This window comes from Canis aureus, chromosome 22, assembly GCF_053574225.1.
Source record: "Canis aureus isolate CA01 chromosome 22, VMU_Caureus_v.1.0, whole genome shotgun sequence".
Taxonomy (NCBI): domain Eukaryota; kingdom Metazoa; phylum Chordata; class Mammalia; order Carnivora; family Canidae; genus Canis; species Canis aureus.
Window position 1 is genome coordinate 12,345,588 of NC_135632.1, and position 16,869 is coordinate 12,362,456.

At 36.0% G+C, this 16,869-nt stretch overlaps 2 pseudogenes across 6 annotated transcripts in view; both read right to left on the reverse strand.

The window, feature by feature from the left end:
* Window positions 1-9,539, reverse strand: part of LOC144293762 (small ribosomal subunit protein uS2 pseudogene) — a 60,416-nt pseudogene extending 50,877 nt beyond the window's left edge. For 2 of the 6 annotated variants that reach the window (XR_013361020.1, XR_013361021.1), the window contains exon 1: window positions 9,383-9,539. The product of XR_013361020.1 is annotated as a small ribosomal subunit protein uS2 pseudogene, transcript variant X5 (transcript). Of the gene's footprint in view, window positions 1-7,128; window positions 8,456-8,930 lie in introns of those variants that run through there. The other 4 variants (XR_013361015.1, XR_013361018.1, XR_013361016.1 and 1 more) reach the window with 4 other exon arrangements.
* LOC144294301 (translationally-controlled tumor protein-like) lies at window positions 4,761-6,785 on the reverse strand (annotated as a pseudogene).
* Window positions 9,540-16,869: the final 7,330 nt, after the last annotated feature.

The window sequence follows — 16,869 nt, forward strand, 5'->3', positions numbered from 1 at the left end:
AATAAATAAATGAAATCTTTAAAAAATAAATAAAAAATTCTAAAAAAAATAAATAAAAATTTCTAAAAAATCAAAATTCTTTATGTTTAAATTATTTTCTTCTAAAATATTCAAAATTTCTATTAATTCTCATAGATAATATAGAAAATATAAGTGAAGAAAATGAAAAAGTAAAATTATCTGGTTTAATTTCATGTAATTAAGATTAGATTAAATTACTTCAGAAAGATTAAACTATCTGCGAGTCTATTAATTATATATCTAGTTGCCAATATAAAAATCAGTAATATTCTTTATGTATTCAGGGGCTGTCAAACTAATTTTTCTATTAAAAAATGCACAGTATATATTTTAGGTTTAGGGCCATACAGCTCTGTTACAACTAACTACTCAGCTCTGTCACTATAACATGAAAGTCACACGTATGGTACATGAATGAATGATAATGGCTGTGTTGCCAAAAGAAACTACTTCCAGGCATAGACAGCAGGCCAGATTTTATCAGTGGGCCATAGTTTCCTGATTTCTGGTTTAGAATCACATATATGCAAATTTATGGATAACTTGAATTGTTTAATATTGGAATAATGTTTCTCCAGCTCTCATGAACAACAGTTGAAATACCACAGTAATTCATGAGGACTTTCATAACCACAAATTGGAACATAAAGAGTTAAAAGAAAATAAAGAGGGGAATCTCTTGTAACCATATTACTGAAATTAAGGGATTTGTCAAGGTAATTAATTTGATTTTTCTCTTATCAGCACTTAGGCTGTTCAAATCCTTTCAGGCTGTCTCTGAGGTAGGGGCAGCACAACCTATAAACCTTCATGGTAATAGAAGCAACTTAATTTTAGTTTGTGGATGTAGTCTAGAGAGGGTGAGAGTTTTCCTTGAATGGTGTGGGTCATTATTTCTGGTAAAATTGTGCCAGCCCTAATAACCAAATCCTGAGTGACCAAAGTTCCCATGTGTTTGTTAATAAATTTGTGTGTGTGTGTGTGTGTGTGTGTGTGTGCATGTGTGCGTGTGCTTTCCTTCTTGCCTGCAAGTGGACTCAGCAGAGATCAACGTATTCCAGAAAACAGCCTAATGGAACTGTGACCGTATCTTGGTTCTTCTACATGATACCTGTGTGACCCAGGGAGTATTTCTTAGAATCAATGGACTCTAAAAACAACTTAAACATTACTTGTTCTGATTAAATGTATACAAAGACCTTGTATTTGTTCTGAAAAGTAATAAGAATTCAATATCTATTTGCTGACACAGATATCTCTGCTCTCCAGTTCATCTTTTAAAAGCTGACAGATTAGCTTTCTCCAAACATCACGGGTTTCAGAATAGCAGAGTGGAAAAAATAAACATGAGACCATAACTGTAACAGAAATTCAGGCTTTTTCATTTGAAATATAATTAGGCTTACCTGATCTAAAACTAAGTTACATGATATCATCCTGTGACATTTTATGCACACTTCACATACCACTCTGGGCCTGTTATAGTGCACTTCTACTGATGTCTGTGACTCAAACTGCATTCCGAAATATCATGATCTCGGACAGCTGCTCTGGGTAAAGAAACACAGTGATAATCGCCACAGGGTAGGGCAGGACATATGGAAAGGATGCCATAAAAACTGAAGTTTTTTATGAAATGCCAAAATATATATAAAATCATTTAAAATTATTCATGAGATGAAACTGAGTTTGAGTAACAGATGCCCAAACGTAGTGTGTGTCCAGATTAAAATGACCTTTACTCTTGAATCTGTTGTTATAATACAAGAGCGAGATCACACTGCTGATAATGGTGGCTACCAGTTCCAGAAACCCTCTGTCTTAAAGCAAAGGGAACATTACTACATGCCAAAGATCAGAAACTTGTTGCCACCTCATTCGTTGTCTTCTTCAATGTTAATATCAACAATGATTAGGAAAATGAGGTTCAAAAGATTTCATTTTTTGTGTGTGTATAAAGATAAAGGACACTAATCTAAGTCTGGCAGAATCCAAAACCCATCCCTCATAGCCCAGTACTATAAAGTAATCACTGAGCTGAACCAATGAGATTGGGTTGTAATTGTAATTTCAGCCACTATGGAGAGCAGAACCAGCTTCAAACTCAGTGTTGAGTGGTGGTCAGAAATATCCCCTCTACCTCTTCTAGTTATCTTCCCTATTCCTGTGACTCTGTGGTCTCTTTTCTCCCAGTTTGCAACTTGTTTCATGCAAACATACAGATTCTTGGTTGGTTTACTAGGTGGAAGTCTCATTACACTGTTGGTATCTTAACACATTACTCCTTCCTGACTTGTAAACAACCAGTAGGTTGCTTCTGGCTTATTTTTATAAAGAGCTCCAGAAGATATTTTTTAAAAATTCTTTGGAGATGGAAAAAGATTGATAATAGTGGAATTAAAGGAATAAAGGAATTAAGTGGCATGAGATAGGGGTAAAAGTTGTGAATGGTATGATTTCCTGAAATATCTGTATTATATTTGTAATATGTAGTGCACTTATTTACAAGGCAGAAACACAGCTTTACCTTATATTAGGCCACTAGCAGATGTTTTGAGTACAGAGAAGAGTTCCCATTCTTGGTCTCTTAAGAGCTTGACATTTTTTCAGTGCGATGAATTCCATGTGCCCTATTCCCAGATGCCTTATTGTTATCTATGACCTTTTCACTGGATTATATAACTCTTCTATCACAGAGGCTACTCAAACAACTCTGTAACCAGTTACTGTCTTTTGCAAGCAAGGTAAGCAATAAATACTATACCTGTGTATTAAAAAGTTAAATACCAGCAATAAAATTTTTTGCCATTTTTTGCAGTATTAAAAAGAAAAAAAAAAACTATGTGATCTATTGGTTAAGTTAGATTTTGGATTTAATATCTATTAATTCCATGAGAGGCAGCACTATTCCCCAAACTAGTGATGATCAGATGGATAATGTGACAGGTTCTCTCAATTGTGTCTTTCAATTTGAAAAAGTGTGGCCTCTCACGTGTCATTATAAAGGGCACCTTTAATTCCCTCTCCCATACCTTTTCAGTATTTACATTAGCAACATTGCACCTTAATTGTATTTTATAAAGCCCAAGACTCATTTAAATGCCTGAAAATTATGCCAAAGGGATTTCATTTACCACTGGCTGTGTAAGGGATAGAGTTATACAACCCCTATTAATGCTAATGGGAGTTCATGAATAAATCTTCAAAAATCCAGAGAAAAATGTATCCCAAGAAGGACATGAAATGAAGACAATAGGCTCACCAGAGCAAAATTAAATGGCAGTTTGATTTTCTGAGCTAATACCTCATAAAAATAGAAGTCATTTGCACTTGAAATCATTTAAGGATAGTGATTTCTTTAGTAAGAATTCACATATCTCTTTGACAACTTCTCTCACATAATTTGCACAAAGAGCAATTTTTATTATTGGCGATAACCTATAGCTTTCCAATATGGAATGACCTGAGGGCCTTCTATATAGTATTCCAGTTCCTCATAATTGTTATGGAATGACGATTGAGATGATAAAATACATTCCTAGAAATAAATCACCATGAAATTATATGATTGTAGTTTTAATACTACATATTAAAAGGTACTATCTATGTGAACTTCCATAGGTAATAGAATGTAACATTTTTATGTTCCTCATGGTAAATGGTACAGCTATTAAAAAAAATATGGTGGCAGTCTTTTAAAACTAAAATGTGATTATAAACATTAAACAAGTCATTCTCATCAGGTTTCCAATATGTTAAAAAAAACCTATAAACTGTTGAGATTTAAACTTTTTAAAATGATTCTTCTATTTGTTCGTTTGCTTATTTATTTTATGCAGAACTAACTTGTTTTTATGGAGCAACTGGGACTTTTTCCATAAATGATTTTGGTGTTTCATTATTTTAAGAGTTGTCTCCATAAACATTAAAAATGGAAATACAAGTATATTCAAAGCCAAATTTATGTACACTAACATGATCATCTTTTGTTGAAATTGGTTCTATGTAAATTTACTAGCCTTTACTAAAATTATATTTTATAAATATGTCAATAAAAATGAGTGACTTTTGAATATAGAATACTGTTTGCTAGAAAATGGTGGAGTCAATATCTCTCCAAACAATGGATGTTTTAGTATTTCAATTCTTAGGACTGTATATAGACTATTCATTTTCCTAGTCAAATTCTTTTATGAGATAGAGGTTTACTACATAATGTACTTCAACTTTTTTTCCCTTCCAATTGTATTAGTCTCTTTCTTTTTCGTAATCTCTTCCAGCATTAATTATTTCAGTTTGCAATGTAAGGAATCCACTTCAAATGTTGCCCAGCTATGAGCACGGTCTTTCCCTTTACCGGAACTCAAGGATTAAGACTCTTGGTTCTTATTTTTTATATTCCAGTCCCAGAAGTAGTTTTCATTGTAGAAGTTATTTGCAAGCCATCTTATGCTTTTTAGCACTAGTCTACAACCAGGCTCTAGCTTTTCCAGGACACTACACACTATGGATTTAAATATATATTAAACTATGAGGAATTTTCTCATTAGTTTAGACACATTTTATTTTTAGACTACTAACATGACCTGTTTCTTTCTTAAAAAGCATGTCTCTTTTCCAAATAAGTCAAGGTCAAAATAAATGAAGAGTTCAAGATGGCATCAGTCCCTTTTGTCTAAGTCCTGATATTGTGTGGATGAAGAGCAGCAGTCAGTTTTCCAGCTTAATACCCAAATTCATTAACATTTTTCCATTTCTAAACCATACTTAAAAGCATATATCCTGACCACTGCTGTGGTCATCAAGACAGTGTGGTACTGGCACAAAAACAGACACATAGATCAATGGAACAGAATAGAGAATCCAGAAGTGGACCCTGAACTTTATGGTCAACTAATATTCGATAAAGGAGGAAAGACTATCCATTGGAAGAAAGACAGTCTCTTCAATAAATGGTGCTGGGAAAATTGGACATCCGCATGCAGAAGAATGAAACTAGACCACTCTCTTTCACCATACACAAAGATAAACTCAAAATGGATGGAAGATCTAAATATGAGACAAGATTCCATCAAAATCCTAGAGGAGAACACAGGCAACACCCTTTTTGAACTCGGCCACAGTAACTTCTTGCAAGATACATCCACGAACACAAAAGAAACAAAAGCAAAAATGAACTATTGGGACTTCATCAAGATAAGAAGCTTTTGCACAGCAAAGGATACAGTCAACAAAACTAAAAGACAACCTACAGAATGGGAGAAGATATTTGCAAATGACATATCAGATAAAGGGCTAGTTTCCAAGATCTATAAAGAACTTATTAAACTCAACAGCAAAGAAACAACCAATCCAATCATGAAATGGGCAAAAGACATGAAGAGAAATCTCACAGAGGACGACATAGACATGGCCAACACGCACATGAGAAAATGCTCTGCATCACTTGCCATCAGGGAAATACAAATCAAAACCACAATGAGATACCACCTCACACCAGTGAGAATGAGGAACATTAACAAGGCAGGAAACAACAAATGTTGGAGAGGATGCGGAGAAAAGGGAATCCTCTTACACTGTTGGTGGGAATGTGAACTGGTGCAGCCACTCTGGAAAACTGTGTGGAGGTCCCTCAAAGAGTTAAAAATAGACCTGCCCTACAACCCAACAATTGCACTGCTGGGGATTGACCCCAAAGATACAGATGCAATGAAACGCCGGGACACCTGCACCCCGATGATTATAGCAGCAATGTCCACAATAGCCAAACTGTGGAAGGAGCCTTGGTGTCCATCAAAAGATGAGTGGATAAAGAAGATGTGGTTTATGTATACAATGGAATATTGCTCAGCCTTTAGAAATTACAAATACCCACCATTTGCTTCGACGTGGATGGACTGGAGGGTATTATGCTGAGTGAAATAAGTCAGTCAGAGAAGGACAAACATTATATGGTCTCATTAATTTGGGGAATATAAATAATAGTGAAAGAGAATAGAGGGGAAAGGAGAAGAAATGGATAGGAAATATCAGAAAGGGAGACAGAACATGAAGACTCCTAACTCTGGGAAACGAACTAGGGGTGGTGGAAGGGGAGGAGGGCGGGGGGTGGGGGTGACTGGGTGACAGGCACTGAGGGTGGCACTTGACGGGATGAGCACTGGGTGTTATTCTGTATGTTGGCAAATTGAACACCAATAAAAAAAATACATTTATTATTTTAAAAAAGTAAAAAAAAATAGAAATGAAAAAGAAAAAAAAAAAGAAAATCATATATGAGGTCACACCATCCTCATGACAGTCCAGCATAACAACCATGTCATCTGGATTCATGTTTTCAGCAATAATGAACCAGTAGTTTTTGAAATCAGCAAGGATGTGCATGATTTGTTCTGTAGCCCCTGTCATAAAAGGCTTTATCCTTTCTGGCCTCTGTTCTTCAAGTTTGCTTTTGATTGATTTCATATAATCTTTGATATACTTCTTGTTGGCTTCCTCTCTGAAGCTGGTTTCCATCACTTGCAGAGAGTGCAAATGATGGTTCATGACAACATCAATATTAGTGATTACTATGCCTTTGGTACCTTCACCCTTGGGACCTTCAATGGAGACATTTTCACCAATGAGTGAGTCAACATGCTACCCTCTGTTCTACTAATCATCTTCCCTTCCACCTCCCGGCACAGCCCATCCAAGATCTCCTAGATCTTGTAGATGTTGGAGAACATCTCACTGTTGCTTATGAGGTCCCAATAGATGATCATGACTGTGGCTAGAGAGAGACTATAGTGGTGCTAGCTTAGAGGTGTGGAACTTTATAATTGTGACCGAACGTGGTGCAGCCAGAGTGGCAACCAGGGGTAGGAAAATGGGAGCGGAAAAGCAATGCATCTCAAGTTTTAAATGTTATCTGTATAAGATGATTAATAAATAATTTATTTAAAAGGTCAGGTGCACAAGAATTTTATTAAAATATATCTGTCAAGATGAGGTTTTGGTTCTTTTTTAATTTATTTTTATTATTATTTTTCTTTTTTTTTTTGTTTTGGTTCTTTTAAATGACAAACATAACAAAACAAAATATTTCAACTGTAAAAATATACTACACATACAACATATGTAGGTTTGTATTCTTTAAAATATTATTTGGACTTTTTTTTTACCATAAATTGAACTTAGCACTGGATGTAGAAATTATATTTGTTAAGATTCAACATTATCACACCCACTGAGTTGCTTATTTTTATTTTAAAATTTTTTTTAGAAACTGTTTATTTTCCATCAACCTTCTTTCCATTTTGTTGCTTCTGTGGAAGAGCAGCTTAAGACCACTTCGTGGTTGTTCCTCCCCATTCAGTGGCCGGAGCCGTGGGAGCTGCAGACCAATCTTCAGTGGCTGGCTGAGCGCTCCAGTCTTCAGGAGGGAACTGCTGAATAGGCACAGGAGACACCTGCACGCCTTCAGACCAGTCTGCAACTTCAGGCTGAGTAGCAGTGAACTCAGGAGCTGGAGCCATCCATTCACCCTGAAATTCCTCCTTAGTCACAGCCTTTTCAGCAGCGGCCTGTTCTTCCTTTTCAATCTCTTCAGGATCTCTGTAGAAGTAGAGATCAGGCAAGACTTCCCATGGGTGCTCACGGGAAATGGTGCCACACATGTGCAGGACTTCCCGGGCCAGCATCCACCACATGAGACCCACTGAGTGAGCTCCCTTGTTGTTGCAAGGGATGGCAATGTCCACGTAGCGCAGAGGAGAGTCTGTGTTACACAGAGCAACGGGAGGCAGGTTAACGTAAGATGCCTCTGTGAGAGGCTGGTGGGCAGCCCTGGGATCAGTAACCACCAGAAGCCTTGGCTCTCGGGAAGCTGCCTGGATCTGGTTAGTGAAGGTTCCAGGAGTGAAGTGGCCAGCAACAGGAGTGGCTCCAGTAGCAGCAGCAAATTTCAGCACAGCTCGCTGGTCAGTATTCCTGGATGACATAACACTGACATCAGCTGGGTTTTCAATGGCAACAATGGCACGAGCTGCCAACAGAAGCTTCTCCCAGGTTCTCTTCAGATTTATGATGTAGATACCATCACTCTTCCTTTTGTATATGTACTGTTCCATTTGGAAGTCATGGCAGGTGCCATCTAAGTGGGTTCCTGCTGCAAGGAATTTGAGGACATCCTGCTCCTTCTTTTGCAGAACATCAAGGGCTCCGGACGTTGTTAAAGTTTCCCTTTAAGTTACGTTGGGAATGCAAAACAACGCCCTATGGACCCTTCCCTGGGTAGCGTGGAAAGCTGAGTTGCTTCTTAATATAAGCAAAGCAAGTAGAAGGAGAACATGGATGCCAGATGTCCTCTCCATCATTCATGGAATGCTTGCATTTAAAGTTCAAAATCTGATGACTCCCAGACACTTCACACTCTAAGTTTCCAAGGGCCAGACTGGTTGATAATACAAGTTCAAAGGGAAGAAAAAGGCATCATATGCAAACAACATTGTTAAAACCCATATTATCTGATATCCAAAACAATATAGTGAGAAGAGAAAGGGCTTTGGGGTAAGATATATAGCTTGAACCTTAGATCAGGAACTGAGAAGCACACATCTATACTTGTTGAGCTTCAGTTTCTTCATCTTATATATAAGACAAATACTATCTACCTTATAAGGTGATTAAATACAGAGATTATTTGCTAAACCCTTCTGGCTTTGTAAGTAACCAGTAGATAATAGTTACTGTTCAAGCATGTGTTGATTATACATATTAGTTGATGGTTGCTGGATAGCATCAACTTCCTTAAAGGTATAAATACATAGGAAATTGAAATTAGCTCCATGTGAATCCCTACAGTTTTATAATTCTTTTTTTTTTTCAGTTTTATAATTCTTAACCTTTATTTGCTACCTTTATAATACCTCAGATTTATTCCATAAGATCAGCATCTGGTTCACCATAATCATAAATGGTAATCTTTTTGCTGTTTCCAGAATCTGATTTCTCATCTTGAGTTTGAATAGCATCTCAGATAGCAAGAGTAATAGCCACTTATCCCAAAACTCCCTAGTGAGTACTTTTGTCATGATCACACTGGGTACTCATTACATTCAAGTTGTTGATCCCAAAACTCCCTAGTTAGTACTTCTGTCATGATCAAACTGGGTACTCCTTATATTCAACTTGTTGACACAAATAACTATCAAAAGTGGAATGGAAGAGCAAAATAGTGAACTATTTTATAGAAAATAGGGAACACCATTCTACTGTTCCAACCCTCTCTTACCAAAAAAACCCAAAACCATAAAACAAAACAAAACAAAACAAAAAACAAAATGAAACGAAAACCATCTTGAAACCCAAGACACCATACACTTTAAAGGTCCAAGTGTGCTCGCTTAAGATGAATGAGGGTAGGTAGTAACTTCTTGAAATCTGGCTTGACCACTGCAGAGCTACTTCAGTTTCAGGGGAGAAACCAACACATTGGGTCTGGAGTTAGCATTGCTTAGATAAATAGAATGTGCACAGCAGCAGTTCCAGCCTGTTACCAAGGCTCTATTCATACAACGGAACTCACTTAAGGTCACTACCACTAATGGCAGTCGATGCACATGAATCCATTTCCTTATGACTCTTATTTGCATCAGCACTCCTAATTTCTGTAGCATTTCCGAGTCAATTTCATCATAAGCAAGGGCATTTGTGTTGTTATTGTTAATTCAACTGTTTTCTGAAGGCAAATATGGAACTCTGAAATACCAGAAGGAAATAAATATATAAATATTATATATTTATATATATAGTATGTAAATATAATATTTCTTCTAAATCTTTCACTCTGAAGAGTGTGCTTTACAAACCGATTTTTCAGCTTTGTCATGAGTCTTATTTTCCTTTTTCCCAAGCAAAGATAATCATAACAAAATTCTTTAACAACCCTTTCCATACTCTCTTTGATGTAGAAAGAGCCCAGCTGCAATTTATTCCCTCTTCCTTTTATCTCCTGGGAAAAGGAGAAGCTGGCTGGTTTAACCAAGTCATAACCTTCTTCACAGAGAGAAAAAAAAAATGTGTCCTACCAGATGGAATGAGTAGTAGGGAACTCTCTCTCTGAATGCTGGTGCAAGCTTCTATCTAGTCCTTCTATGTATCACACCTGTTGTATTTATTATAAAGAAACCTGTAGTATCCCAACATTGGTTTTTAGATTCACCAGAGTAGGTATATCTTCTTTACTGTGAATGTCTTAATATCAAAAGAAATATAACGATATCTGTCATCTGGAGGCCACTGCTTTCTTCACATACATTATTACTGCTTCTAAAGTGATAGTGGCCGGGAGCTTGACCAGACTCATACAAGAAAAGCTATCAAAGGGGTAAAACAGTTGCTTTATATGTTATCAGAACAATGGGTGATGACATTTGGTGACAGTGTGCAAGTATTGGGCCCGTAGCCCTCGTGGTAATAAACATGAGCAACAGTAAAAAGCAATCATGTGCTAATCTTCTTTTCAGTTTAGTAATCATTTTTTCGATGATACTTTATGGATATAACTTCATTTTGCTATTTTTAATTTGCTTTATCTATAAGAGAAATACACGTGCTGGATCATAAAGTCCAGTCAGTAGTGAAGGATATAACATGAAAATGAAAGTTTACTATCTTCCACTCAGAAACACTTTTAAATATTCTATTTTTAGGAGCTGAAATAATTATCTCTCAAGAAATATAAATGTTACATACACACACCTATTTGTTAATTTGTCAATATTAAACATGATCTAACCATCCATAAAAGTTGACACTTGCTGTAAGTTCCATTCTTTCCTTCTATACCTCTAAATCTTCGCTAACAAAAAAAAAAATAATAATAAATAAATAAATCTTCGCTAACAATATAAATTCGTATTTTTATTTATTATTCTATTGTAACCCTTATATTTGTATATAGCACAGTTAAATGGCTATTTCTTTACACAAATATCTTTTGAGAGCATATTGACTTCTAAAAGAAGGGAAAGACAGGGAGGAAGTATATTGGACTTATTTATTTTGCATATTAATACACTTGCTTGTTTATTTGTTTTATTGTATATTCTCTTAATGGAGATTTTCACTTTATGCCTAAGGCACTCTAGCTACTTAATCATCTATTTGTTATAAAGAACCCATTGTTTAAAGGCATTTTTCTGAAAATCCAAAGAATTTCTTTCTTTCTTCTCTTTTCCTTTTTTTTTTTTTTTTAAGATTTTATTTATTTATTCATGAGAGACAGAGAGAGAGAGAGAGAGGCAGAGACACAGGCAGAGGGAGAAGCAGGCTCCATGTAGGGAGACTGACGTGGGACTCCATCCCAGATGTCCAGGATCACGCCTTGGGCTGAAGGCGATGCTTAAACCCACTGAGCCACCTGGGCTGCCCTTTTACTTTTTCTTTTTCTTTTTCTTTTCTTCCTTTCTTTTTTGTTCTTTTTTCTTATTTTTTTGGAGAGAGAGAGCACACTCTAGTGAGGGAGGGGAATGGGGCAGAGAGAGAGGGAGAGAGAATCTTAAGCAGGATCCATGCCCAGCAAAGAGTCTGACACAGGGCTCAATCTCATGACTGTGAAATCGTGACCTGAACCGAAATCAAGACTCAGACCAATGCTTAACCGACGACACTGCCCAGGTGCCCCAGTCCAGAGAATTTCTATTTTAATTTATAGCAATTACTTTTCATTTTAGAATTATCCTTACTTTTTTTTTTTTCTATGTTAGGCCATTTCTTGGATGCCTTGGAATCCTTAATATAGCTATATTACTCCTAAATAAATACACAGAAAAGGCCTGTGAATGGCACCATGTCTGAGCTCATGTAAGTCCAAATTAAGTCTGTTTTCCTCTTGTACTTGATTGATCATTTGACCGATATTCTGATTTCTGTGTTGTTTGTTCATTTGTCCATTTGAGTCCATGTTTTTTGTGTTGTTCTTTTTCTCCTCTCTGGTTTTGATCTTGGTCATCCATTCATGTTTATTAATTAAGAATTCTGTTATGTAATATTCGCTGATAGGGGTATTCTCTCTAGCATTGTATTTTATAGCTATTCATATTTTCTTTTTAAATATTTTCTACTTTGAAATATCAGAATCTCTTCACTTTTGTCATATCAATATATATATTTATGACATACTCTTTATAAGATTTTATAGAAACATCCATATGGCTTTTATAAATGATCAGACTGCATATTTTCCATTTCTACTGGGTCTACACCCTGTTATCAATGTTCATAACTTCCTACAGTGATTTCAAAGTAACCTTCCCATGGTCTTTTCACCCTCAGCCAGCATTCATTTATTTCACATTAGAAAAGATCCATTTTAGCAAATGATTCATTGAGTCTTCCATGTCCGTTTCTGTAGTGAAATAAAGGGAGCAGAGGAGAAATGCCATTTACTTTTCTCATGTTAACTACCTTTGAAGCTCCTTGAACTACATCAATAAACACAGATCACTAAGGGATATTGACCTGAGAAGAGCATATCATGGTTTAAAGCAATTGCCTTCAGATATGGTTTCAAATGGGAAAGACTGGCTTTAAAAATGAAAACTGGTATATTGAGAAAGGTGCATTACAGCTGCCCAGCTAACCAAGTTTTCCATTAGAAAGAAGTAGAGAAGCACTAGATGCCCAAGTAACTGCTTCAATGCATTTGTTTCCTGGTAGCCTCAGGAGGTGTTATAATTACCCTGCTGGTGTGTTCCACTGGAGGACTACAGTATTCTGTTCAGGTCTGTTTCCAAAGTAATTTTTGGATTTAAAAGTAGAATAACTCAATAAGAGTTGTTCTCACTGGGAGTCATTCCAGTTCCCCCTAAGCTTCCATATAAAGACAGGATTTGAGAAACAATGAATAAGATAATCCTTTTAAATCTTTCTCTTGATTGGAAGCAGTTCAATTTATTCCAAAGGCAGATTACTGCAAAAGAAATTCTAAATTAGACTTACTTAATATGTCTTGCTCCAGGGATCTCTAGAAATATTTTGGGATATTATATTTTGATATCTAGGGGAATATATATATATGTTGTTTTAATCTGTTCAACATCTTTTACTTTTTCTTCTTATAATGAGATCTCATTTTATTTGGAAACTGTCTCCCTTTGTCCTTCCCCACAGCAGTGTGGAGGACTCCAGTCCTACAATGTCCTGACCCCTGCTCAAAGGTTAGGTTGGTAGTTGAGATTGTGCTATCAACATATCCTTCTACTCTTGGTCAGCGCTACTCTGTGATCAGAATCTTTCCCTGGGATTTTTTATAAGCCCCCTTTGGTTAGAGATCTACACATAAGCTTGCCAGTTCATGAGACTGAAAACAGTACTACAGAAATGTGAGGTTAAAAGAGGCTGTGCTGGCAGTAAGTGGCCTGTAGGCTTCTCCAGCTCTTGGAGTCTCTGCTTCTCTCTGCTCATTCCCAAAATTTCATTGCATGAATTATCCTAGTTTCCCACCACTAAATCCTATATTTTCTAAAACTGGTATGATTTTTAAATAAAAACTCCTTGTAACATATGTTAAGACATTTCATATGTCAAAAGGCAGCTTGGTAGAAAAGAAGGTGAATGAGTTTAGAATGCTGATATACACTGACTAGAATGCAGACTGTCACTATACCACCTTAGCAAGCTACTTCCCTTCTATTTGATTGTCTGCTAAAAATGTGTTAATGCTTATTTTAAAGAACAGTACATCTCAAAGTACTTATAACTAAAGGATCTCAGTAACATCACCAAGTATCTATGTTCTAAGAACCATGGAGGCAAATAACAGGAGCCCAATTAATACTATAAGGATGATTACAAAAAAATGATTACAGTTAAGGACTTAGAGAAGTAAAGGATTTCAATATAATCAAAATGCTGTGAGAAAATAAATGAGCACCTGACTTACACCTGGAGCCATGGAAATAGAAACTGAAGTCCAAAGGTTAAGGAGTTTGTCAAATAACAAACAGCATTACAAGCACACACTGACATGAAGAGCATTAGAACATACACATGCACACACACACGCACACAAGACATTCATACACTCTGGGCAAAGAACAATGACTAGCAACCATGGGAAGAAAGGGGAAATATATCAATCATCAGCATTGAAGTATTCTTGAGGTATCATTTAGGTTCCTACTTTCCACTTTTGGAATAGATTTTTAGCTTTCAACTAGGATTTATATATCAGTCAACAAAACCAGTGCCAAAAAAACCTCAAAACCAAACCAAACCAAAAACCCAATAAACAAACACCAAGCCAAACCCATTGCATTCCTTAAAGTAACTTAATTTTGCCTCAGAATTCTCATTTTGTTTAGCATGTGGGAAATTAAATCTAATTCCCAATCCCTGCTCAGTCCCTTGTGTTTTCTGCAATCTGGGATACACTCTGGTACCTCTGTCTGCAAGGTTTCTTCAGACCCACCGGGCTCTACTTCTTTTGCCTTGCATCTTCTGTACAAGGGTGGGGACATACTAATCTTTGGGGGATCATTGCCCTGGGGTCCTACCATTTCCTCACAACAATGCCAGTAAGCCTTCTCGCCATGGAAGCCTCAGAATCTCAACTCTTCATAAATTCTGAGAATCTCTTTTATATTCAGAAAAAGCTTTTTATCTATTTTAAGCATGGAATCCCAGCCATATACTGAAGCTTACATTTGCAGAGAAGTGAATTTAGATCAAAGGAATAGCCTCTGTCTGCAGCAGGTTTCATAATTCTCAGAGGGTCTGGGAAAAAAGTAACTATCACAATACATTCCCAGCATTAAAAACTTATTTTAATAAATATTTACTGAGAACCTAATGTGTCCCAGACATTCATCTACATGCTTAGATTCTAACAGTAAAGACCTGCAATAAACAAAGAAAAGAATACATTAAAAATTATAGAGTGTGTTAAAAGGTGGTAAGTGCTATGATGAAAAAAAGAGCAAGTTAAGGGAGATAAATAGATGAATTTCATTTTTAAATAGGGTGAGCATGATAGGCTTGAATGACTGAGATTTAAGGGAGGCAAGGCAGGTAGCTATGAGGTTATCTGAGGAAAGAGTGTTGCAAGGGGGAAAAAATGCTCTAAGTTGGGAAGAGTAGCAGTGTGTTTGAGGAACAGCAAGAAATAGTGGCTGAAGCTAAATAAGCTAGAGGCAGAAAAAGGACGAGATGAAGTCAAAGAGGTACCAAGGGCCAGTTCATAAAGAACCTCTCAGGGCATTGTTGAAGGACATTGTTGTAAGAACTATTTATCATTGAAATAGGAACCACTGAAGACTGTGGAGTATCTTTTAAATCTTTTAAAAACACATAGTTGACAGAGTGCCCTCCCAACTTACCATCAAGTATTTTTAAAATTAACATAATAAAATTCAAATAAACCGTAAGGATTATAGAGCACCAAGTCCCTATTTTCTAAACATAGAAGGTGATGAAATCATTTAACAGCACTTCTGAGCAACTTGAGAAAGGAAGCTGCATGTTGTCCCCAGATGAAATTTTCAAAGGGCCCACAGCAGGCTGAGCTCCTCTACCAAACAGCAACAGAGAAAAGTCCTTATGTTCTAGGTGGAATTTACCTTAAACACTTGGAATCAGCTGGGAAATACAGATGAGCCAAGGAATAAGCCAGCTACTTTGCTGGCAAAGAGTCATTAGTGTAAGACCTTCTTATGTGCAATACATTTAAGAGTGTTACATACAATATCAAAAACCATACAGTAGGATGTCAGCCTCAAAGGGTCAGAGGAATTTTAAATATTTATAAATGAAAGAATTAGATAACAATCTGGAAATTGTGCTCAACATACATTTTTATTTCCATATATGGAAAGTGAGATATAACTAATTATTCAAAACAAGCATTATGACTAGTGATTGATACTTTCTATCTATATTTATGTGAAATACATAGAGAATGTTATTAGCTAGCTGTGAAACTGTTTTATGTAATTTTTACTTCTGCAATTTCTAAAGAAACTGAGTTATAACTTTGTTGTTACTACTGTTATTTCATTTCTAAAACTAAAATGTGAACTTCTATGTCACTTTGTCTAGCATTCACTTAGTATTTCTTCAAATACTGTTATTTAACAGTGTTTAAATTATCCGATCTCCAACTAAATTGTAAAGAGCTCAAAATAAATAGTTCCAATAATTGTTTATATCACCTAGAGAAATTTAACAAAGCCTGGGATAAAGACGCTGAGTAAATGTGTAAGTGTAACTTTTAATATCCACACTTAGACTTTGGAAATGTGTGAAATGTTGTTTTTCCTAGTACATTGTCATTTTCTGGGGATAGTATAAATCTGAAAAATCCACTACATATTCTGGTAGTCCTCTCCCTCCATGAATCTTTCATGCCAAACCAAGAAGGTAAGCTCATCTTTCAGAGGTTAAAATTACAAAAGAAAAGTTAGTAAAAATTAAGAAAATCTATCGTTCTTCTAAAAAAAAAATGGTGTAGAAATGTGGCAAAGAAGTCTTTTAGGCAGGAAAGATAAAAGTAAGTCAAAGTATAGATACAAGAACCAAAAATAAAGAAAAGAGTACAAGCCAATGCTGCTTTGGACAGAAATCGTTTATTGTCACCTTCCCATGGCAAATGACGTGAGTGGTTTCTGGAATTATAATACTTTAAGGAATGCATCTTTTATTATGCAACCCCATGGAGGTAAAAATGAATTCTATTTTGTATTTAAAAAGCATAGTTTCTCTATAATCTGTGTTTTTTGAAGATTTCTGACCCCAGGACAAATGTGTTAACAGTGCTGCTCTAAACATACCTGTAATCTGGCATTTCACTCAACTCCCTCTGGTCCT